Here is an 8926-nt window from a genome sequence, read left to right on the forward strand (position 1 = left end):
CTTCCGGGAGGGGGGAGTAATGTAACGCCCCTGTGGACTGTTTATTGTGGTTTCTTCCCCTTTTGTTGGTTTAGCCCATACTAATTATTAGTTAATCACCTCATTGTGCTCACCTGTCTGCCCCTCGTTATCTGCACTATATCTGTTCCTGTCTCTTGTATTCGAGTTTGTCGGTTATTGTGAATGTTACCCCAAGTGTGTGTGTCTCACCTACCTGAATCTGCCTTGTTGTGTCTACATTAAATATCATTATTGGAATCCTTGTCATCCTCGTAGTCCTGCCTGCCTCTACACACCGTGACAGCGACTTTGTATCTTTCTATCACATGTGACTTTCTCAATTTGCTTGCAACTTAAACGTTTCTTGACTATATCTGAAAGTTGCATATTGTAACTTTAAATTTCAACTTGATTTTACACATTAGTGTGACTTTCTCACAATGTGACTTTTTATTGCGTAATGTAACTATATTTTAGAACTGTTTCTTGTAAATGTAAATGTTTGATATTCTCAAAGTATCTATACATCTCGCAACACTGTTTCTCGATATTCTGACTATATCGCAATTGCAACTATATCTCAGAGTTTGTGAGTTTTATTGCATAATGTAGCTTTATATCTCAACTTTATTTTTCGCAATTGCAATTTAATATCATAGTGACTAACAATGTCACTTTTTATCCCACAATTGTGACTATATCTCAGAGTTTGTGACTTTTATTGCATAATGTAACTTTATATCTCAACTTTGTTTTTCACAATTGTGATTTAAAATCATAGTGACTCACAATGTCACTTTTTATCACACAATGTAAATTTATATTTCTGAACCGTGACGTTATTTCTCATAATTGTGACTGTCTCTCATAGCGTGAATTTCTCGCAATGTACCTTTATATCGCTCAGCTGCAGCTTGGCTTCTCATAATTGCAAGTTTATGTATCACATTGTGATATCTCACAAAGTGTCTTTATATCTTGCAACTGTAATTTATTTATCAAAATGTGACATACATATATATATACAGTAGTCAACATTTGAAGTGGATCAAAAAAGTTAATCAAAGTTGTTCTAAAACAAGAACGGATTAGGGCTGGGGATTTAACGCGTTAATTAGATTAATTAATTATGGTGAAAAATAACACATTACAATTTTTAGCGCTTTTAATGCACTTGCTCCGCCTCGGACCTACGTAGGTCATCTGACATTTCCTACAGTTGATTTATGACAAATATGAGGCAGGGCAAGAACTCACTGCATGATGGAGCCTAGAGAATGTAGTTAGAATGTCCCTAAAATTAAAAAAAAAATGCCCCTGTTTGAGTTTTTGTCTCATATTTACATCATATAGTTAAGCAATATCACACGGGCAATGAGTGCAATATCACATGAGTGCAAATGTGATACTGATCTTATACAAAGTTAAATAAGTAAGAAGTTAATATTGTGTTATTTTAGACACAATGTTGTCTGTTTTGCTAAATTTTGCCAACGAAAGACAAAGCAGAACTGTTCGTCTCCGAGCAACACGCAGCTGCATTTAATTTCTTAACCCATTTAATCGCACCGGTCACAATAGTGACCATAAAAATGTTTTAATTTATAAAGTTTTAAAAACCATACTGACTGATGTTTAATAGCACTTCCTGCCAATATGGAAAAAAGAAAGGGTCTCAATTAAATATGTGCAGTTTCACATGGTTAGTGCAAATTGTCACATGGCCAAAGCAGTTTAATTCCTGTTTGCACCTAGAGAAGATGATGGCTGCATCAAAGCTCCAAAACGAAAGGCTAGAAAATTATGTTAAAGATATGACAAAGATTTTTGGTACACATTATCTTTAAGGTGTCTAGTATTAATATATGGATTCACATATATTCAGTTTTGTTGAATGTGGTCATAGAATGAGTAAACATCTTGATGGTCACAATAGTGTCCGGTGGGATAACAGTGAATTTAGGTATACAATATAAATCCAATTGCAGTTCTTAGTGAAAATTGCACTAAAATGTTGCAATGGCAAAATATTGCACTAAATGAAAAGTTCAAATGTAACAAATAAGTTACAATATTGATGTTGTAATACTGGTAGCACTATTATAAAAATTTGATGACATATGTTACAAAAAAGTAACAATTTTGAAATACAGTACATTGATGGTTGTATTTTTTTTGTCTTATCTCAGTATTCCTATCAACGTTGTATATATATATATATATATATATATATATATATATATAAAACGATTAAAAACATTTTAGTTGACAGTGACAATTCTGATCCAAACAACACAGAACCCTCATGACTTCCATCGAATGGACAAATTAAAATCTTTTGTGATCTTTTGAAGGTAAAGAATTTTCAGTTTTGGGTGAACTATCCCTTTTTATTTATAGTGATCAGATTCTTTTCAGTGCTCGTGTTCACAGAACAAGCCTCAAAATGCCACCCATAAACTGAAGTCCAGTTGATGTGGTGCAGCTTCGGTGCTGTTGGTCCACTGGATTGGCAGTCTTGATATGTGTTTCTGAAGCTCGTCATCAGAGGGGCTGGCAGCCTGTCACAGCTACAGCTTTGTGGGAAAAATCGAGAGCCTCCACAACCCTCTCGAGAGGCTCTCGGTGAGTCTTCATTGCCGTTCAACACCCTCTTCGTTTTTTAACTGGAGAATTCGCACAGCTTCACATCCCACAAGGGATCTTGTCAGTCGTCAGCTGGAGAAGAAAGTCACTTCGGTATCCTTGATGTCTTCACGGTCTCTTTCGGAATAGAGAGAACTTGAAGAGGCAAACAAATGGAGTTCGTGGATCTGCCTCGCAGAATCCATACCCCAAGTCATCAACACGGCTTTAATTAGTTATAAAAGTTATAGGATATTATTTAGCATAATTTGTTTCCTTGTGACAGTGCAGCTCATGATTTATTAATGTGGGTGTAATGTGTTTAAGCAGGGAGAATCCGTTGAGACCCGCAAAGGCAATTAGATTTAGATCACAAAGAAACAAATGAAGATAAATATAAGAGACAATTCCTCTTTCATTTTTTTAGGTCACACGGGACTCAGTATAATTCAAGACATACTCTGTTACTTATATCGGTATGATGTAAAGGTGCAGGAATAGACATGTTAGATCTGTCGCAAAACCTAGTGAGCTGCCTACAGTGACAGCGTTTAAAGATATCATAGAGCGTGACATGAGAACTGTTCCAAAAGGTGCTTAAACTAATTGTGCTGCCTACAAATTCTAGGGCATTGCATTTTTATGCAAACAGCAATCCCAGAATGTCTTTTGATAAGCTTCGTGAGGGGAAAAAAAATCCAAGATGGCTGCTAAAACCATAATCATTTGAAACAAAAAAATCGAATAATAAAGAAGTTAAATCTAATTTAAAAACTATTTTACCCGATGTCATGTGCTCTGTATTTTTCTGCATGATATAGCATTGTGCCCTGATATGCGTCTTCACAGGCTGATCGTTAGCTTAGCAACATGCTAATTATCATGTTCTCATGCTAACTAAGAGTCTGCCGTGAGGAGTTCGATTTGTGAGCCCAGAGAAGTCGCTTATTAAAATAAATGCTATTATTTTGAACTTATTCATCAAATAATACTAAAAAATAATTTCTTGAGTAATTTGATTTCTGAAGAATCATGTGACACTGACCGTTATAATTGCTTAAAATTCAGCTTTACCATCACAGGAATACATTACATTTTAATATATATATATATATTAGGGCTGGTAATTTAACGTGTTAATTAGATTAATTAATTACGGTGAAAAATAACGTGTTAAAATTATTAACGCATTTAACAAGCTTGCCCCGCCCCAGACCTATATGTGGGTCATCTGACATTTCATAAAGTTGATTGATGACAAATATGAGGCAGAGCAACAACTCACTGTGTGATGGAGCCTAGAGAACGTAGTTAGAATGTCCCTAAAATTCAAGATATGGGGCAAAAATGCCCCCGTTTGACTTTTTGTCTCATATTTACATCATAGTTAAGCAATAACACACTAGCAATAGGCTGAGTGCAATATCACACGAGTGCAAATGTGATACTGTGAGTTCATTCACTTAAAATCATTTACCTCTCATCCAGTCCCTGTCACCACAGGTGTGCCCCAGGGCTCTGTCCCCAGCTTTGGAATTCACTCCCTTCTCATCTTTGTTACATTGACTCTCTCCCACATTTTAAATCCAAACTCAAAACCCATCTGTTCAGCATAGCTTACTCCCTTTGATCACAGCTGCATTGTGTTTTTAATTGTAATGTATCTTATTTTCTTTAATATATATATATATATAATTTTTTTTTTTTTTAAATGCATAATAGTAACCCTAGAATGTGATCAAACAGTTTAAAATAGCTGGGCTTAGATATATAATTTTTATGACATCAATATATTTTTATGACATATATATGACATCTATGACATCAAAGTACTGCTCTCTAATTGCTCTCACGGTACTTCGATGTCACACACCGATCAATCTGATGGTGATGATCAGCTTCAAGTCGAACAAGCCTAATGATTCAATGGATCATTCATAAAGAGAACCATTTACTTCACTCCTGAATGAATCAGCCATTTGAACCAATCAAATGAATGAATAAATGACTCTGACTTAATCATTAAAGGGGTCATATGACGTTGCTAAAAAGAACATTATGTGGTCTTTTTGTCTCATATTTACATCATAGTTAAGCAATAACACACTAGCAATAGGCTGAGTGCAATATCACACGAGTGCAAATGTGATACTGTGAGTTCATTCACTTAAAATCATTTACCTCTCATCCAGTCCCTGTCACCACAGGTGTGCCCCAGGGCTCTGTCCCCAGCTTTGGAATTCACTCCCTTCTCATCTTTGTTACATTGACTCTCTCCCACATTTTAAATCCAAACTCAAAACCCATCTGTTCAGCATAGCTTACTCCCTTTGATCACAGCTGCATTGTGTTTTTAATTGTAATGTATCTTATTTTCTTTATTGTTTTTGTCTTGTTAATGATGTACGGTGACCTTGGGTGTTAAGAAAGGTGCCTATAAATAAAATGCATTATTATTATTATTATTACTGATCTTATACAACAGTTCAGTAAGTAAGAAGTTAATATTGTGTTTATTTTAGACACAATGTTATCTGTTTTGCTCAATTTTGCCTACGAAAATATAATGACAAAGCAGAACTGTTCGTCTCCGAGCAGCACACAGTGGCATTTCATTTCTTAATGCACGTTTTGAATGAATTGGGTGCGGCGCTGCACAGATTGATCGGTGTATGACATCAAAGTACCACGAGAGCGATTCAAAAGCATCAAAAGTCTGCACTCTAATCGCTCTCGCGGTACTTTGATGTTACACACCGATCGATCTGATGGTGATGATCCGCTTCAAGTCGAACAATCCTAATGATTCAATGGACCATTCATAAAGAACCATTTACTTCACTCCTGAATGAATCAGCCATTTGAATGAATCAAATGAATGAATAAATGACTCTGACTTAATCATTAAAGGGGTCATATGACGTTGCTAAAAAGAACATTATGTGGTGTAATTGGTGTAATGCAATGTGTTTATGCAGTTTAAGGTTCAAAAACACGTCTTGTTAATGATGTACGGTGACCTTGGGTGTTAAGAAAGGTGCCTATAAATAAAATGCATTATTATTATTATTATTACTGATCTTATACAACAGTTCAGTAAGTAAGAAGTTAATATTGTGTTTATTTTAGACACAATGTTATCTGTTTTGCTCAATTTTGCCTACGAAAATATAATGACAAAGCAGAACTGTTCGTCTCCGAGCAGCACACAGTGGCATTTCATTTCTTAATGCACGTTTTGAATGAATTGGGTGCGGCGCTGCACAGATTGATCGGTGTATGACATCAAAGTACCACGAGAGCGATTCAAAAGCATCAAAAGTCTGCACTCTAATCGCTCTCGCGGTACTTTGATGTTACACACCGATCGATCTGATGGTGATGATCCGCTTCAAGTCGAACAATCCTAATGATTCAATGGACCATTCATAAAGAACCATTTACTTCACTCCTGAATGAATCAGCCATTTGAATGAATCAAATGAATGAATAAATGACTCGATGACTTAATCATTAAGACATTTAACACTACCTACTGGCAGTTTTAGTTTATTATTTAGAGTGTCATGTCATTAAAGAAATTATTTCATATTTCCATATTAATAATAATAAAATTAATTAATAATGGTCTGTTATCTGTTACTTATATCGGTATGATGTAAAGGTGCAGGAATAGACATGTTAGATCTGTCGCAAAACCTAGTGAGCTGCCTACAGTGACAGCGTTTAAAGATATCATAGAGCGTGACATGAGAACTGTTCCAAAAGGTGCTTAAACTAATTGTGCTGCCTACAAATTCTAGGGCATTGCATTTTTATGCAAACAGCAATCCCAGAATGTCTTTTGATAAGCTTCGTGAGGGGAAAAAAAATCCAAGATGGCTGCTAAAACCATAATCATTTGAAACAAAAAAATCGAATAATAAAGAAGTTAAATCTAATTTAAAAACTATTTTACCCGATGTCATGTGCTCTGTATTTTTCTGCATGATATAGCATTGTGCCCTGATATGCGTCTTCACAGGCTGATCGTTAGCTTAGCAACATGCTAATTATCATGTTCTCATGCTAACTAAGAGTCTGCCGTGAGGAGTTCGATTTGTGAGCCCAGAGAAGTCGCTTATTAAAATAAATGCTATTATTTTGAACTTATTCATCAAATAATACTAAAAAATAATTTCTTGAGTAATTTGATTTCTGAAGAATCATGTGACACTGACCGTTATAATTGCTTAAAATTCAGCTTTACCATCACAGGAATACATTACATTTTAATATATATATATATATTAGGGCTGGTAATTTAACGTGTTAATTAGATTAATTAATTACGGTGAAAAATAACGTGTTAAAATTATTAACGCATTTAACAAGCTTGCCCCGCCCCAGACCTATATGTGGGTCATCTGACATTTCATAAAGTTGATTGATGACAAATATGAGGCAGAGCAACAACTCACTGTGTGATGGAGCCTAGAGAACGTAGTTAGAATGTCCCTAAAATTCAAGATATGGGGCAAAAATGCCCCCGTTTGACTTTTTGTCTCATATTTACATCATAGTTAAGCAATAACACACTAGCAATAGGCTGAGTGCAATATCACACGAGTGCAAATGTGATACTGTGAGTTCATTCACTTAAAATCATTTACCTCTCATCCAGTCCCTGTCACCACAGGTGTGCCCCAGGGCTCTGTCCCCAGCTTTGGAATTCACTCCCTTCTCATCTTTGTTACATTGACTCTCTCCCACATTTTAAATCCAAACTCAAAACCCATCTGTTCAGCATAGCTTACTCCCTTTGATCACAGCTGCATTGTGTTTTTAATTGTAATGTATCTTATTTTCTTTATTGTTTTTGTCTTGTTAATGATGTACGGTGACCTTGGGTGTTAAGAAAGGTGCCTATAAATAAAATGCATTATTATTATTATTATTACTGATCTTATACAACAGTTCAGTAAGTAAGAAGTTAATATTGTGTTTATTTTAGACACAATGTTATCTGTTTTGCTCAATTTTGCCTACGAAAATATAATGACAAAGCAGAACTGTTCGTCTCCGAGCAACACACAGTGGCATTTCATTTCTTAATGCACGTTTTGAATGAATTGGGTGCGGCGCTGCACAGATTGATCGGTCCAGTGGGGACATAATTAATGATTATAATGACTTATACTGTCTTTTTACGCGTTGCTTTGCGTATCATGCCGCACAAACATAAAACCATGTCTGCATTTGTGATCCCAGAAATGACAAACAACAAGCGCTACTCTACACTGTTCAAAACTCGTGTTTGAATCGTCAGTGGCAAATTATTTAAATATAAAAAACGTACTTACAGGCTGTGAGTCAGAAGTGCCAGACTGTAGCAGAACTGTTCGTCTCCGAGCAGCACACAGTGGCATTTCATTTCTTAATGCACGTTTTGAATGAATTGGGTGCGGCGCTGCACAGATTGATCGGTGTATGACATCAAAGTACCACGAGAGCGATTCAAAAGCATCAAAAGTCTGCACTCTAATCGCTCTCGCGGTACTTTGATGTTACACACCGATCGATCTGATGGTGATGATCCGCTTCAAGTCGAACAATCCTAATGATTCAATGGACCATTCATAAAGAACCATTTACTTCACTCCTGAATGAATCAGCCATTTGAATGAATCAAATGAATGAATAAATGACTCGATGACTTAATCATTAAGACATTTAACACTACCTACTGGCAGTTTTAGTTTATTATTTAGAGTGTCATGTCATTAAAGAAATTATTTCATATTTCCATATTAATAATAATAAAATTAATTATTAATGGTCTGTTAGTTCACCCACCCAAAAATGACAATTTACCTATCGGTAAGCCCCGCCCCCCTTAGTTACTGTTGCGAACTCGGACAAACAAACAGTTCCTAACTGTCTTACAATGACAGCTGTCAGTGTGAAAACCTTGTCCCTATATCTTTTTGATAAATTTTGGACACAGAAGGACCACCATTCAAGTGGGTCTTAAATATGCCATGGAGGGATATATAAAAGATTTTAAAATAAATATTGTGGGTATTAATTTGGAAGCGAGGGTTTACAGATCACAATGCAAGCGGGAGAAGCCTCATGTTACGTTCGTCACGATCGCAGATAACAACATCCCGGATCAACACTGTTCATGAAAGCCGATCCGGCGATCCACAGCGCGAAGTTGATGTATTAACTCAGCGACCAGCACGGATCAGCTCTAGGCACGACGAAGTGGATTTCGTCCTCTTTTGGAAGGCCAAACAAAGTAGTTTAGCTTTCACAA

Source organism: Sinocyclocheilus grahami, unplaced genomic scaffold (genome assembly GCF_001515645.1).
Source record: "Sinocyclocheilus grahami isolate Dianchi unplaced genomic scaffold, SAMN03320097.WGS_v1.1 scaffold131.1, whole genome shotgun sequence".
Classification (NCBI taxonomy): Eukaryota; Metazoa; Chordata; class Actinopteri; order Cypriniformes; family Cyprinidae; genus Sinocyclocheilus; species Sinocyclocheilus grahami.